The sequence below is a fragment of the Triturus cristatus genome, chromosome 8, assembly GCF_964204655.1.
Source record: "Triturus cristatus chromosome 8, aTriCri1.1, whole genome shotgun sequence".
NCBI classification, from domain to species: Eukaryota; Metazoa; Chordata; class Amphibia; order Caudata; family Salamandridae; genus Triturus; species Triturus cristatus.
The window spans coordinates 1245934288-1245951525 of record NC_140591.1 but is presented as its reverse complement, the minus strand read 5'-3'; the positions used below and the strand labels follow the sequence as shown (position 1 = coordinate 1245951525).

General features: G+C 45.2%; 1 long non-coding RNA gene across 1 annotated transcript in view; it reads left to right on the top strand.

The window, feature by feature from the left end:
- LOC146805669 (uncharacterized) overlaps positions 1-17238 on the top strand; it is a 198682-nt gene that overhangs the window by 169425 nt on the left and 12019 nt on the right. Inside the window, exon 2 of the long non-coding RNA XR_014967871.1 lies at positions 7998-8355. This is a non-coding gene — a long non-coding RNA (uncharacterized LOC146805669). The remainder of the gene's footprint in view (positions 1-7997; positions 8356-17238) is intronic.

Here is a 17238-nt window from a genome sequence, read left to right as displayed (position 1 = left end):
CTTTGGAATGCTATCTGGCTTCTCTCAAAGGAGAGGAAGCCACCCCCCCCCCCCATGTCCAGAGCTCCCTTGGCACCTGGACAAGCGAGAAAATTAGCTAGTCAGGTTGGCGTCGCCACTCCAGGCTAGTATCACCCCTAAGGTGGGCACGATTTTTCTGGAGTAGCCATTTCTGTGAGGACATACTTAGGGATTCTGGGACAGAGTTATGCCTACTTACCACAGGAATTGGTCATATAGGGGGCATAGTGACTCCAAGGGTCAGTAGCCATTGGCTACTACTCTACACTCCCCTAATGCCCCTACATTCAGTATTTAGGGGAGTCCCTGGTACCAAAGAAGCAGATCCTGACAACGTACGAAGAAGGCCTACAAAGAGCTGCAGAAGACTGAAGAGAACAACTGACTTGACCCCAGCCCTGATGTTCTGTCTGCCGTTCTCTGTCGAACCTGTGCCAAAGACGACTCGTCCTGCAGCTGTGTGCCTCAAAAATCTGGAGGACTGCCTGCCTTTAATAAAAACCAAAACTCCAGAAGAACAGTGAAACTGTTCCCTGCATCCTGCAGAAACTCCAAAGAGAAGACCCCTCCTGGATTCCCAGACATCACCTACAGCCTCTGCATGCAAGTCCCCTCGACTTCTGCTGGTAAGAGGACCAGACATCTAAAGATAACTCTGCATCTGTCATCTCCGGGCCATGGAAAAGAGGACCCCAGGTGTCCCTATGTCCACGAGGATTGTAAGCCTTGAACACCCTGTTGGTTCACCCCGACTGGCTTCATATAGCCAGAGCCTCCAGCCTCTTTTTACAGTGACCGATCCCCATTGAAACCTATTGGGCTTCCAACACTGATTTACACCCTGCAGCCTCTGCCCTAATGCCGCTGGTGGTGTAGGGTTAGTGCTGCCTTGGACCTTGCCCACTACTAAAGTTAACTCCTGGAGATTAGTTCTGTAGGTCAATGTACTGTACCTGTTTGAAGAAACTGTTCTCCCTTCCATGCATTGTGTCCACTTTTTAAAGTGAGAGGAATTTATATTTGAAAGTGTACTTACCTGAACAATTTTTTTCTGATGCCTAAACATATATAAAGATACTTGCTATTTTTGTAAATTGGTGTGGATCATCTACTTGAGTTGTTAAGTCATTTTTAAATCAGTGTGCATTTGCAAACGACTTGCACTCCTCTGTATTAAGCCTAAGGCTGCTCGACCACACTACCCCCTAATAGAGCACTTTGGGATTGCATAGCAAGCCCCTGTCCACTCATAAGGGAACCCCTGGACTCTTTACAAATTATATCAACTTATTGATAAGTCTCGTAAAGAGCCAGGTTCCTACAGTGGCGCAGAAAGCAAAGAACGGACGGTAGCATGCTACGTTGGCACCTATATAGGCACTGTGCAACTCAATTCCGGCACGAATGACGCTGACACCATGAGGAGCAGATGGCACATACTGGTGTGCAGTGGTATTGCTTACGAAAAATGTCCGGACCCAGTCTGACGCCTGGGGATAATTCTAAGGCAGTGAATCTGCGGCTAGAAGTCTCTATCAGACGTGGCGTTCACCTCATCCCTTTCTTCCTCCACATTTCCAGGGAGTCTCTGCTCTGTTGACTACAGCCTACAGTTTCTTAAATTGGTTTCTCTTCTTTTGTCTCCCGGGTTCAAGGCAGGACTCCTAGTTGAAGAAACTACCCTCTATACAACGCAGTGGGGATATAACCTCGTGCGGTGTACATTAGCTGGCCGCTATTAATGTAAGAATATTTTGCTATTGAAGATTTGTGATTTTGTCCAAAACACTGTGTGATCCAGACATTTATGGGAAATATATTGTTATCTTTGCAGAAAGAGTATGTTTTTAATCGGAACTTAGATCGGCTGATCTAGTGACTTGATTGAGGTAAGCTGACTGTGGCCATAGGGGCAGGGCAGGAGAGAGGGGCCATTTATGTTTCCTAAAAATCAAGATATATGTCTTGTGTTTTTTGTTGCAGCTTGTCGGTCCTGAGGAGAACCCCTGATATTGGGGGGTTCGAAACGCGTCGACCTGTGTGTGGCCAATTGTGTGTACATAATATGATCAAATTTGAAAATGTTGTATATTTTTTTTACCTACTTGGCCTATAGTGTCATTGTATTTTTTGGGTATTGTTTTGTATTCGTGTAAAGTGGGTTGGGTGGAAGGCTGCTGGAATGTGTGTTGAGTGAGAGTAGTGGATGATTGTGAAAGCATGTCAGTAATGGCTGGATGGAATGTGTATGAAAGTGAACTGACGGTGGGTGGAGATATGCTTTAAAAAGAAAAATCAGTGTGAGTGTGGTGAAAAGAACTTTTTTAATGCTTTTCAATTAAATGCATGGAATTCTATATTGATGAATACATTTTGATTAACTCATATGGAAACAGAGGTCCTGTGGTTACATTGTTTCATTTCAATGTGCTGTTGTTGAGAGGCATTTTGTTGTTTTGAGGATCCCAGCAACTCTCCGACAGCACTCCTGGGTGCAGCAAACTCAGGTGCAACTCTGTGCATCAGGTCTTGGTACTCTGTGCTGCCCTGCAGTGGTGGTAGCAGCTTGAAGACTTTGGGCTACTAACTTGCCCCAGCAGGCTTCTTCAGCTGTTATGTCCCTGTGCTGCTAACAATAGACCAGTCAGGTGGCCCTTGAAGTACTCTTGCTTGACTGGGCTCTGGAGACAGCCTCTCCCTGAGCAGGTCATGGCAGGCACACTTCCTCCTATTGCTAGGCACAAGGTGCAACCCTTTTTGGTGCTGGCTCTCTTTGCTGGTCCCTTGGTGCAGCAGGGCAGTCATTATTTGGTCCTTCTTCCAATTCAGTTGGGATCTGAGGCCTGGGAGCCAAGGGTGCTCCTCTTATGCTTGGAAAATGCCCTCAGGGCAGGAAGCAGTTGGTAGCCAATGAGCTACCAGGTTTCATCCCACCTAGTGACCACTTCATGTGGAGTGTGGCATCTGGCTATCACAGGATGAACTATTTTGCCCACTCCCAAGATGGCAAGATCCATCTCTTGGTGTACCCGGGTCTGGCTACCTCATGGCTACACGCCTCTGGGGAAACCGGTTTCGCAACTGGTTTCCCCTCTCTGCTCCCCGGCCAGCCTGTCTACATCCACAATGGGGCAGACCCCTCCTCCTTTAATGTCCCACATATGCGCTTCAAAGGTGGCTTCACCTTTGAAGCCTGCCTTTTGAGGCTAACACCCGAGTGACTTGTCTGCAACCCCTCATTGTTCTCCTTTTTGAGAGTCGTTAGCACGTCTCTCCAGGAGGGCAGACGGCTACCTCATGGAGCAGGCTCTGTGTGTGCCCCTAAAGAGTTTTAAAGGCAACAAAGTGGCAGCTTCACTAAAGCTGCACACTGCAACACCATTCCTTAATTTCGAATTGAGATACAAGTCAGGCTTAATGTAACCAGTTGTTTGATACCCTGTGAGTGGCCACTTTGGTTGCACAATTCCAGTATTGACATAGTTAAGGGGTTCAGTGTGTAACCCTGTACCCGCCAATTGGGCGACCAGTTTTTTCCACAGTAAAACAGTTGTTTTGTGTGTGTACTGTACAAGTAGGAAGCTGGCTCTGTATATACTATACCAAAGTAAGGTATAGTGTGCAGAGTCCAGTGGATCCCCAGAGGCTATACAGAGGCTAAAGTACATAATACTAATGCCCTCTTTTATGGTAGTGTGGGCAAGCAGTTAGGCTTATCAGTGGACTGTGTTAAGCATTTGTTGTACATACTCAGGCAAGAAAAGATTACACACACTCAATGACTAAGTCCAGACCAATGGGTAGTAAAAATATAGTTTGTTACGTTTATTACTAGAACCAAAGAAACTTAGTTGTAGGTAAATATAGTTTTCAAACTGGCTATACTTTTCAATGTAGTAAATGAATACTTAGTGCAGGACTTCCGTTCAGCAGTTTGATACCATCTTTAGAAATAGCAATACTCTGCAGGTAAAAAAAAAAATACACTTGTGCAATATTACAAATGAACAATGTTATCCGATGGGAGGAAAACAGAAATGCAATTTCACAGGTAAGTACTTTAATCACAAACCCAGTCTTCGGGGGATACGTTCAAAACAAGGCAAGGTTCGAAAGAGCACCAAGAATGCACCACCAGCGGCACGAGGGTGAACAGGTGCAGAGGTCAGATTTGGAGTTGGGTGCCCAATGTTAACCAATGGAGCCGTGGGGGCACTCAAAGTCGTGGCAATTACAGGTAAGTAAACCGGATTTGGAGGGCAACCTCCGGGGCTTAGGGCAAGCACTGGGGGGGAGGGGGGGGGGGAGCGAGGGGTCATAAGGCAGCACCAAACATACACCCTCAGCGGCACGGAGCGGCCAGGTGCAGAGTGCCAACACAGCGTTGGGTGCCCAATGCAAATCAATGGAGGACAACAGTCTCAAGCAAAGGCTGTAAGCTAGGAACAGGAAGCTGGACAAAGAAAACCGGTTCCTGGACAGGTCATTTTGGATGTTGGGGGTCACCTGAACCCCGTCGGTCGGTGTCCTCAAGGCCTGGGGGCAGTGGGTGCAGGGTTGTCTTTGGACATTGGAAAATTCTTACCGGAGCTGGTCGCTGTGAGGCTGTCCTTCATGTTGAGGCTACAGGTGTGCTCGTGGAGTCCAGAAAGGGTCAGCCCACAATGGACTCAGGCCCTGGATCACTGGGCAACCTCGCTTGCCTAATTGGACTCGGGGTGGAGGCATCAGGTGCAGTGGTAGATCCGGAAGTGAGGTTTTGCGGTTCCACAGGTCACAAAAGTCTTTCTAGGAGTTTCTTCTTTGAACAGGGCCACTGTTCTCAGGAGTTCTCATGTTTGTTAAAGGCAGCAGTCCTTCCTGAGGGTTTTGGAGGCTGCTGGGCTGCTGGACGAATCGTCGATTTTCGCCGAATTTCGAGGGCTGCAGACAGGCCGGTACGGCTGGGCCAAGTCAGTGGATTTCTTCAGTCTTCTTTGCTGCACAGCTCTTCTTTGTCCTCTTCCTCCGCAAGTCATCTGGAACTGAGAATTAAGGTTCAAGGGTGCCCCTAAATACTCAATTTAGAAGGATCACTGACAAAATATCGAGAAGGAGAAGATCGACCTACCAAAATATCGAGGAAAAAATATAGAATGCCAAAATATCGAACCCCTATCTCCAAACAGGTAAGTACAAAAACATAGAATCCAAAATATCGTTGTAAAAAATATAGTTAGTCAAAATATCGAATTTTTTAAATGTCTTAAAAGTAATGTAAAATTAATGAAATAATACATATAATTAACTGAAACATACTTAAAAATACTTCAATAACTTTAACATTAATAAATAATTAATGTAAGTAAAAAAAAAATGAATACATATATATTAACGTAATATTAATTGAAAATATTCAATATTTTTTGCGTAGGATAGCGGGCAGGTAAAATTTACTATTACCGCTCCAGTAAGTGCAATAGTAGGGAAAGCCTTGGATAGCGGGAGAGTAAATATTACTATTCCCACTCCAGCGAGTGCAACAGTAGGGAAAGTGTTGGATAGCGGGAGGGTAAAAATTAGTATTCCCACTCCAGAGAGTGCAATAATAGGGAAAGGATTGGATAGCGTAGGGGTAAAAATTACTATTCCCACTCCAGAGAGTGCAACAGTAGGGAAAGCGTTGGATAGCGGGAGGGTAAAATTTACTATTCCCACTCCAGAGAGTGCAACAGTAGGGAAAGCGTTGGATAGCGGGAGGGTAAAAATTACTATTCCCACTCCAGAGAGTGCAACAGTAGAGAAAGCGTTGGATAGCGGGAGGGTAAAAATTACTATTCCCACTCCAGAGAGTGCAATAATAGGGAAAGGATTGGATAGCGTAGGGGTAAAAATTACTATTCCCACTCCAGAGAGTGCAATAATAGGGAAAGGATTGGATAGCGTAGGGGTAAAAATTACTATTCCCACTCCAGAGAGTGCAACAGTAGGGAAATCGTTGGATAGCGGGAGGGTAAAATGTACTATTCCCACTCCAGTGAGTGCAACAGTAGGGAAAGCGCTGGATAGCGTATAGGTAAAAATTACTATTCCCACTCCAAACAGTGCAACAGTAGGGAAAGCATTGGATAGAGTAGGGGTAACAATTACTATTCCCACTCCTGAGAGTGCAACAGTAGGGAAAGCGTTGGATAGCGTAGGGGTAAAAATTACTATTCCCACTCAAAAGAGTGCAACAATAGGGAAAGCGTTGGATAGCGTAGGGGTAACAATGACTATTCCCACTCCAGAGAGTGCAACAGTAGGGAAAGCGTTGGATAGCGGGAGGGTAAAATGTATTATTCCCACTCCAGTGAGTGCAACAGTAGGGAAAGCGTTGGATAGCGTAGGGGTAAAAATTACTATTCCCACTCCAAAGAGTGCAACAGTAGGGAAAGCAATGGATAGAGTAGGGGTAAAAATTACTATTCCCACTCCAGAGAGTGCAACAGTAGGGAAAGTGTTGGATAGGGTAGGGGTAAAAAATTACTATTCCCACTCCAGGGAGTGCACCAGTAGGGAAAGCGTTGGATAGCGGGAGGGCAAAATTTACTATTCCCACTCCAGTGAGTGCAACAGTAGGGAAAACGTCAGATGGCGTAGGGGTAAAAATTACTATTCCCCCTCCAAAGAGTGCAACAGTAGGGAAAGCGTTGCATAGCGTAGGGGTAAAAATTACTATTCCCACTCCAGAGAGTGCAACAGTAGGGAAAGCGTTGGATAATGGGAGGGTAAAATTTACTATTCCCACTTCAGTGAGTGCAACTGTAGGAAAAGCGTTGGATAGCATAGGGGTAAAAATTACTATTCCCACTCCAAAGAGTGCAACAGTAGGGAAAGCGTTGGATGGCGTAGGGGTAAACATTATTATTCCCACTCCAGTGAGTGCAATAGTAGGGAAAGCGTTGGATAGCGTAGGGGTAAACATTACTATTCCCACTCCAGTGAGTGCAATAGTAGGGAAAATAATAATTTAATATTTTATTAAAAAGAAATTAATTATTAATACCAACGAAAAAAGTAATAAAATTAATTACCAATCACACAATATTTAATAATTAATTAATTATAAATACAAATATTGTTTTTAATTAATTACCTATTAATAATTAATTAACAACCAATTAATTTTCAATACTAAAAATTAATAAATGCAAATACCAATTAATAATTAATTAATAATAAATTATCAATATACAGAAAAAAATCAATAATTAATTTACAATTAAATTACTTCCCACCATATTCCCCTATAAACCCACAACCCGCTACAAATAATAAATTAATACAATTAACATAATTATCAATTAAACAAGTAATACAAATTAATTACCAATTAATACAAATTATTTGCCAATTAATAATTAATCAACAACCAATTAATTTTCAATACCAATTAATAATTACCTAATAACAATTAAATTACTTCCCACCCTATTCCCCTATAAACCTGTTGTAAATTGGCGGCGATTGGATTAGCATTAGCGGAATCCATCTCGTATTTAGAGGCTATCTTGTCCATTTTGTGGAAACCATTTGTATTTCTGGCAGCCATTTTGTCTGCCATGTGCTCACCAAGAGCTGTTTCCTTCTTCACTGTTGTTTACCCTGGTGTTCTGTTTAAAGGACTGGCTATACTTAGACTCTTCTGCGCATGTGCAGAGTAGCAGAGTCTAACTGTCCATGCATCTGTTTTTAGTCTGTAGCTGTCAGGTTGTTTCTACCAGAGTCAGCAACTGCTAGCTCCTCCTTTACTGTTGACTGTGCATTTCTGTATGACCATCTATGTGCATAACTCTTCTCATGTATACTTGTACCGCCTTTTTTCAGCCCCTGTGTGGGTATAAAAGGACCATGCTCTTTCTGTTCAGTGTGCTACTTCACTCAATACCGAAGGGTGCGGTTTGAATGTAGTTCCACCTCATGAGGTTTATTAAACTTTGTATTTTCTATTCCAGTTTCTGTGCCAACTTCTTCCTATTGGTCTGAGGACTCTGTGCAGAGAAGGGCGAACCCCTTGCACTGGTAGGCCTAGCTGAGGCCCACTTCTACAAATTGGCGCCCAACCGTGGGGCTCATCAGTGACTCGGATGCCCAAAGGATTGGTCGCGACGATGGATTGGAATCTCGCTCTGGACGCGATCGCTGCCCGATGAGACCCGAGTCTTGACAACCACGGCGTTTTTCCTTTCTTTCTGATCTGACCATCCAGGTGGTGCCGGTCTTCGACTGAGATCTCTTCTGTTGATCCGCCGTGCAGTGACCATTTGGTCGATTTTAGAACTTGGCAGTTGGAACCTGGACACCAAGTGATTGGTAAGTGTCCTTCTGCGGCGCTTGCTGTTGGTTTTGATGCCTGGCATTGGTAAGGTAGTTTAGTAACACTTACTGTGGCTTTTGGATTGCGCATTTTGTGTTGGCCAACTTGGTTTGTTATGATATATATATATTTATATATAAGTTGCAACCTATATAGGCAGGTAATGAGGAGAATTTTCTCTATCTGAATTGATTTGAACGGCACATCGTCCTAAAGGTACCTTAAGTGCTACTTTGATTATAATACTGCATATTCTGCACTATTTTTGGCATGCCTGTTTTTAGCACACTTCGTAGGATGTGTGCTTTTGTAGTGGTACCAATTTGATAATTGATGAAGCACAACCGGCCCCCCCAGAGGGGACGCCTAATAGGGATATGTATATTAAGTATGGTCTTTCTTCTATAATGTACAGCACATTATGGAATAAATACACTCGTAAGGATCCTGAGTTGCGTTGGCCTGTGTATGGGTCATTTGATTTACGAAAGATTGAGTATTTGGAACAATGTATGTTTAAGCAAAAGACTAGGCAAGATATGTTTGATTGTGTACGAATGTGGGAGAAAGAAGTGCGTGAACGAATGAAGCGTGAACAAGGCTTGATTGAAAAAGAACAGCGAAAGAACATTTATGTGAAAGCTTTAGAGCTGAAGAACAAAGAAATAAAAGAGTTAAAAGAGAGAGAAGATAGGGAGCTCAATTTACAGGTAACTGGCCAATACGCTGTTCGGCGGCCCCTTTATCCTATACTTAATAAACCACAAGATGATTCCTTATTATTAGATCGTCCTCCACCTCCGTATACTGTTCTTTCTGCCCCTCATGAGTCAGATGAGGACTCTAGTTCGGAGGAATATAAGGCACGAGAAACTCGTTGTTAGAAGGCGACCTCAGAGGAGCCCGGAGGGGGCCCTGACTGTCCTGAGACCCACCCTCAAGGTATCGTAGCCGGGCACTGGCGGGAGATTCCGCAGGGGAGGAATCTCGTACCTAGGGTCGTACACTTGGCACCACACGACAAAGAGACACCACACCGAGGGTTCTTAGGATTCAAGCTTTATCAAATCGAAGTGGCAGGATCTTTATGATCAGCAAGGCAGATATTTACAAGCAGAGCGTGGGCTCCCAGAGTCTTGGCGGGGGTAGGAGGTAGCGGGACAGTCTTTGGGGGGGAACGGATCCAATGCAGGAGCGTACCCGGCGCACAGCTCACAATCCTCGAGCTGGGGGATACGCTTGTCGTCGTGGGGTCCGGCGGGACCAAAGAGAGTCAGGGGGAGCCGCGAGTCACTCAGCAGGCTCAAGCACAAGTTCGGAGGTCTTACGATCTTCAGGGAGCCGCGAGTCACTCAGCAGGGCTCAAGCACAAGTTCGGAGGTCTTACGTTCTTCGGGGAGCCGCGAGTCACTCAGCAGGGCTCAAGCACAAGTTCGGAGGTCTTACGATCTTCAGGGAGCCGCGAGTCACTCAGCAGGGCTCAAGCACAAGTTCGGAGGTCTTGCGATCTTCAGGGAGCCGCGAGTCACTCAGCAGGGCTCAAGCACAAGTTCGGAGGTTTTACGTTCTTCGGGGAGCCGCGAGTCACTCAGCAGGGCTCAGATGTTCCAAGGCGAATCTGCCGGACAGTCCCAGAGCACCCCTTGTTATAGGTCGACCCCTCTTTGATGTCCGGAGTCTGTGCAGGCAGGGGTCTTGTCACCTGGGGGTCGCTTGTCGAGGTTTCCTGCTATTGTCTTTTGATCCTTTCAGGGCCGGGTCGGGAGGAGTCCCAGACACCCAGCAGGCGTGGAGCCAGCCCTCAGGGAGGCCGGAGGGCCGATCGAAACCCATCGTCCCAGGGGAGTTCAGAGGTGCGATAGAAACTGCTCCTCCCTCTCTCATCCCCTGGAAGCGTGATGTCCTCCAGCCGGAGTGGCGCCTCTAGGCCCGGGTTGTGCTGGGGCCGGGCGGCCATCTTGGTGCACGAAGTGGGCACGCGTGCCCGGGGTGGCCGAAAGGAGAGAGGCCATGGACGGGGAGGCCCGGGCTGCGTGTGTGTGTTCTGGTGGGAAGGATCGGCTGGGCCGTGTGCTTGGGGTCCCTGGTACCAGGTTAGGTAGTGCGAGGACAGGAAGAGCCATGCTACGAGGCCGGGTCTAACACGCGTCCCCCCCAGCTGAAAGCCGGAGAGAACTACCCATCATCTTGGGGGGTTCTCTTCGCTGAGGCGGAAGAACCGGGAGAGGCCGTCAGCGTTGGCGTGGTCCGTACCAGGGCGATGTTCTACGGTGAAATCCATCCCCTGGAGGGAGATTGACCACCGCAGTAGCTTGGGGTTTTCTCCTCGCATCTGCATGAGCCATCGCAAGGGCCGATGGTCGGTTTGTACTTTGAAATGGGTGCCAAACAGGTAAGGGTGCAGCTTTTTGAGGGCCCAGACTACGGCAAATGCTTCGCGCTCAATGGTGCTCCACCTCTGTTCTCTGGGCAACAGCCGCCGGCTGAGGAAGGCGATGGGCTGGTCTAGGCCTTGGTCATTCACCTGGGATAGGACGGCTCCAATGCCATGCTCGGAGGCATCGGTCTGGACTACAAACTCCTTGGAGTAGTCGGGAGCCTGGAGGACGGGGGCCGTGCACATGGCCTTCTTTAGGGCATCGAACGCTTCCTGGCAGGCAGTCGTCCACTGCACCCTCTTGGGCTGTTTTTTTGATGTGAGTTCGGTGAGGGGGCCAACCAGGCTGCCATACCCCCGGATGAATCTTCGGTAGTAGCCAGTGAGGCCCAGGAAGGCTCGGACCTCCGTTTGGGGGGTGGGTGGTTCCCAGGCTAGGATGGCGTTGATCTTTGGCTGTAGAGGGGCGACCTGACCGCTCCCGACCTGGTGCCCCAGGTAGACTACTGATCCTGCCCAATCTGGCACTTGCTGGCTTTTACTGTGAGGCTGCCTGGCGCAGGGCGGTTAGCACTCTCCGGAGGTGCTGGAGGTGCTCACTCCATCCGGAACTGAAAACAGCGATGTCGTCTAGATAGGCCGCACTGAACTGTTCCATCCCGGCCAGGACCCTATTTACCAGTCGCTGGAAGGTGGCCGGGGCATTTTTCATTCCGAAGGGCATTACGCAGAAGCGATAATGCCCATCCGGGGTGGAGAAGGCGGACCGTTCCTTGGCTTCCTCTGTGAGCGCAATCTGCCAGTATCCGCAGGTGAGGTCGAATGTGCTGAGGAACCGGGCCGCCCCGAGTCGGTCAATGAGCTCGTCGGCTCGGGGTATGGGGTGGGCATCGGCCCGGGTGACGTCATTGAGCCCCCGGTAGTCCACGCAGAATCGGACCTCGGGGGCGACACCGGGGGCCGCTGCCTTCGGAACTAGGACCACGGGACTGGCCCAGGGACTATCGGATGGCTCGATCACCCCCAGGGTCAACATCTTCGAGACTTCAGCTTGGATGCAGGACCGGACTCGGTCAGGGACTCGGTAGGCCCGGTGTCTTACTGGCGGGCTGTCCCCGGTGTCCACGTCATGGACACTGTTAGTTGCACTGCCCCATTCGGGGTGGTGTCCCTCTATGCGCACAGCACTATGGGGTAACGAAGTTACCAATCTTCACAAGCATGAGTTTGAGTCAAAAGTTCATTTATTCATAATGAAAAGTATGTTGCCATATTGTAAACTTCAAATGTTAAGTCACAACGATATCAACGGATATCCTCTATGCATTTCGGGTAAAACCCTTCATCAGGAGGAATCCTGTAACAGAAATAGGAGAACATGTTGCTAATCCCCTTAAAATACAATAATTAAACAAAGCATACAAAAGAGTAAATGACATTGCCCTTCCGTGAAAGGTCAAAATTAAACTAAATAGTGTTACTCGAAAGAGTATATGCAACAGTGTTGCAGTAAAAAATGAAACGAGAAGAAGCACAGTAACGGTGAAACTTAAGAGATAATAACGGTGAGAAGTGAAAAATAAAATATAAGTAAACTTGGATGGTGAGAGACACCACGCGTTGTGATGCGACAGTGAATTCAACATATATGCGAAAAAATCAAGCTTAGAATGAACCTGGGTCAAACACAGGTGCATGAGTAAATACGTGAAACTGCGTGTGTAAAGTTGTGCGTTTGAAGCGCTGGGGTGAACGCTTAAAATAGTGCTCAAGCGTTGTAAACAGGCTAATAAACGTGATAAGATCAAAGGAACAGGGTCAAAGGAATCCGGGTTAGAAAAGAAAATTACCTCGATTCGTTGGTGAAACGGGCATGGTGAAATTGTGCCGATCCGGAAGATCGTGAATTGTAACGGTCACCATGTTAAATAGGAAATTGAGTGATAAACAAAAAAAGAGGACTCAAAGTGCGGCGGCCATCTTAAAGATGCAAAGTGTGTTAGTAGTTGTACTATTTATCGGCAAATGTGACCCAAAGAAAAAAGCAAGAGATTTATGTGATAACAAAGGTTTACCAAAAAGGGAATGTTGAAATGAAAGACATGTCGGAAACAATAAAGTTAGGAAAGTAAATAAAGTTGAAAGGGATAACAAAGTTCAAAAGAAATGTTCAAGAAAATAAAATAGGGAAAAAAGTTCGGAAATGTTAGAAACGTTGAAAACGAAAGTATAAAAAATAATGGTTGAAGAAGGTTAAAAGAAAAGAAAGATTACGAAAAAACAATAACATTAAAAAAAGCATTAAAAGGTAATCAAAACATTGTAGAATTAAACGTAAATACATGAGTTTTCACACAGGCATCGATGCAAAGTCAAATAAAGCAACTGAGTTCAAGGCGGTCATTCAGACCATGTGGTACCATCGAGTTCATTTTATATATCCAAGATGTTTCTCTTTGGATCAAGAATTTTCGATTGTCACATCCATCTTTTAATGGGACTGTCTCGCACACCAAAAAGCGTAGTTGACTGACATTGTGTTTGTGTTCGTTGAAGTGTATTGCTACTGAAGATTTGAGATTGTTGTTTCGGATATTACTTTTATGTTCATTTAATCGTATCTTCATCTTTCTTTCCGTCTTCCCAATGTATGGAAGACCACATGGGCATTTCAACATGTACACTACGTTTTTGGAATCACAAGTTGCTGACACAAAGAGTTTAATATTGTGACCCTTGGTTGGGTGCTGTATGTTGTTGCCTTTGATAATGTTGTTGCAGTTGCCGCAGTTATGGCAGGGTATGGTGCCCTTATATTCAGAAATACACTGTGGTGAGCTTGTTGGTTTCAGAAGATCCATGAGATTTTTGCTTCTTTCATAGGCGAACAGTGGTTGATCTGAAAAAATTTGGTTGAAGTCAGGCTCCATACGTAACAAAGGCCAATGCCTAAGGATTGATTTTCGTATGTTGAAACTTTCAGTTGAAAATTTGGTCACCATAACCAATCTCGCATGTGGTTCTGAGGATGTCGGTTGTTTGTTTAATAATGATCTCCTTGGTTTGTTTAGCGATTTCTCAATAGCCTTCTCTAGAATTTGTGATGGATAGCCCCGCTCAGTAAAGCGTCGTTCCATGTCTGAAGTATGTTGGTTCAGTTGATCCGGCTCAGAGATGATGCGTTTTATCCTGAGGATCTGTGAGTATGGTAAGTGACGTTTCAGTGATGGCTGATGAAAACTGAGGTAGTGTAGCAAGTTGTTTCTATCAGTATCCTTCCTGTACAGGGTGGTTTGAATGTGTTGATTAACAATGTAAATGGAAACATCAAGGAAGTTTATGTGTGTATCACTGATTTGAAAAGTAAATTTCAATCTGTCGTTGATAGTGTTGAGATCCTCAATCGCTTCACTCAGGATGGGCTTGGGACCTTTCCAAATTAAAAAAATGTCGTCAATGTAACGAACAAACAGTAACAAGTGGTTTACCCATGGTGTGGTGTGTAGAATATGATCCAACTCAAACTTATGCATGAACAGGTTGGCATAGCAAGGGGCTGCACAATTGCCCATCGAAGTTCCATTCAGTTGAAGGAAGAATTGATTATTGTAACAGAAATAGCTGTGGTAAAGTGTAAAATGTAGAAGCTCCATTAAGAAAACGTGTAGATCGTGAGGAGTCTGTGATTGCAAAAGAAAATGTTCCGTAGCCTCCAGCCCCATGTCATGGGGGATTGAGGTATATAAAGAAGTCACATCTATAGTGCAGAAGTACATATCAGTTTCCCATGGAATATTGAAGTTCAAGAGGATATTCAAAAAATCCGTGGTGTCCTTAACAAAGGTAGACATGGCCTGCACTAAAGGTTGAAGATGTCTGTCTATGTACTTGCCAACTGGTTCATGGAGCGAGCCTCTGGTGGAAACAATGGGCCGCATAGGAGGATCCAATAAGTTCTTGTGTATCTTGGGTAGCATGCGTAAAGATGGATTTTTTGGGAATCTAGAAATCAGAAATTTCTTTTCCGTATCACCAATGGTACCAGATAGGACTGCTTTGTCCACCAAGATCTGTAATGTTTTCAAAATAGCCGATGTAGGGTTGTGATCCAGTCTAGAGTAGGTGTTTGAATCTAGCACATGTTCATCTAATTTTCGAATGTAGTGTGTAGTATCCATGGCGACAAGTGCGCCGCCTTTATCAGCATCGAGGAAGGTGATGTCAGGATTATTTGCCAGTTGTTTGAGCAATGATTTGTCTTTTGTCGTAATGTTAGGATGTCTAGGTTTGCGATGTTTGAAAACCGACTGAAGATCTTGTTTTACCAAAGTCTCAAAAGTATCAAGAATCTTGTGGCTCACTGGAGCCACAAAAGTACTCTTTGATGATAGTCCTTTTAATGTGTTTTCGTTTTTTTTTGTAGGTTCAATAAGGACGTTGTCAAAGAAGTGTCTAGGACGTTGTCAAAGAAGTGTCTAAGTCTGAGTTTCCGCATGAATTTGTGGAGGCTTACCTCTGCTTCCATAAGGTTACTGGAATAGGTGGGAACAAAAGATGACCCCTTCTGTAGTAAGCGTAGTTGTGATTTATTAAAGGTGCTTGTAGAAATGTTAATAACCAAGTTATCACAATCCTTCACCGCTGGCTCCTTGTAGTTCTCTTGTCTAGTGGTGGAACTGCTTTTTTTGCCCCTCCTGGGTCTCCTTGATCTTTTTGGCCTGTCCCTAAAAAAGGGACCGCAGAAGATAAAGGGGTGGAAGTTGAGGTTGAGGGAATTTCAGTATCTGTTGTTGTTTGTGGTTGTTGTCGATCTTTTTGAAAAACATTTCTTGGTTTTCGACGAAAAGTATCTGAGTCACTAGAGACTGGAGATGTATCAGTATCAGATGCTTTTGACATGGGTTTGAACTGTCTTCTTCGGGAGTATATCTCCGCCCAATTATAAACCTCTCCCAGTTTATAATCGATCGTGTCACGTCGGAACTTTCAAATTTTTCTCTCGTTCACTTCTTGTTTGTGTTTCTCGAGTTGTTCATTGATATCATTGAGAGTTTGAGATAGATCATCTGAAGACATTTTTGTGGCCAATTCATTTTTGAGTTGAGTAATTTCTGTATTCAAGTCTTCTAGGATGTTGGATAGTTCCTCGATTATCAGTAATATGAGATCCAGAGAACATTTATTAAGGATCCCATACCATCTGTCGACAAATTTTGGGTCATTTTTGCACAAAGATGGTTTGAGAGGGATACGTAGGCCTCTCGGAATTCGTTGTGCTCGGTGATATTGAATCATTGTGCTAGCGTGCAGACGTTGATTGATCTCACGTTTCGTCAAGTACAGAAGTTGCTTAATGTTACTTTGTATGGTGCCTGTGCCTGAGGGGGTTGCTTCGATGTCTCCTATTAATGAGTAGATCCTTTGAGCTTCATCTTCGCCGAACGCGAACGTCTCGGCTCGTTTATCTGTGAGGTTGGTGATGTCTTGATAGGCCATGGGTGCTGTGATAGTGGTTGAGCGATGTAGAAAGTCAAGAGATAGATATCACGCACACCAATTGTTTGTCAAAAAATTAGTTAAATCCTTAGCAGGTAATTAGCGTGCAGCTAGAGGAGCGACCCCTGAACCTAGGTCGGTAGATGAATGTTAGTTGCACTGCCCCATTCGGGGTGGTGTCCCTCTATGCGCACAGCACTATGGGGTAACGAAGTTACCAATCTTCACAAGCATGAGTTTGAGTCAAAAGTTCATTTATTCATAATGAAAAGTATGTTGCCATATTGTAAACTTCAAATGTTAAGTCACAACGATATCAACGGATATCCTCTATGCATTTCGGGTAAAACCCTTCATCAGGAGGAATCCTGTAACAGAAATAGGAGAACATGTTGCTAATCCCCTTAAAATACAATAATTAAACAAAGCATACAAAAGAGTAAATGACATTGCCCTTCCGTGAAAGGTCAAAATTAAACTAAATAGTGTTACTCGAAAGAGTATATGTAACAGTGTTGCAGTAAAAAATGAAACGAGAAGAAGCACAGTAACGGTGAAACTTAAGAGATAATAACGGTGAGAAGTGAAAAATAAAATACAAGTAAACTTGGATGGTGAGAGACACCACGCGTTGTGATGCGACAGTGAATTCAACATATATGCGAAAACATCAAGCTTAGAATGAACCTGGGTCAAACACAGGTGCATGAGTAAATACGTGAAACTGCGTGTGTAAAGTTGTGCGTTTGAAGCGCTGGGGTGAACGCTTAAAATAGTGCTCACACCAGTCGGTGACTCGGGGGATCAGGGAGAAGAGGTCGGAGAATTGTCCTAGGAGCTGGCGACAGTCCGCTTGTTGCTGGTCAGTGAGGGATGGGGAGAGGTTCACTCCCTCTACAGAGCCATCCTTCTCCTTGACACACAGGAGGTCCGGGAGGGGATCGGACTCATCTTCGGCCCCGTCATCGATGGCCAGCAGGAGGCTCAGTTCTGTCCGTACGAAGTG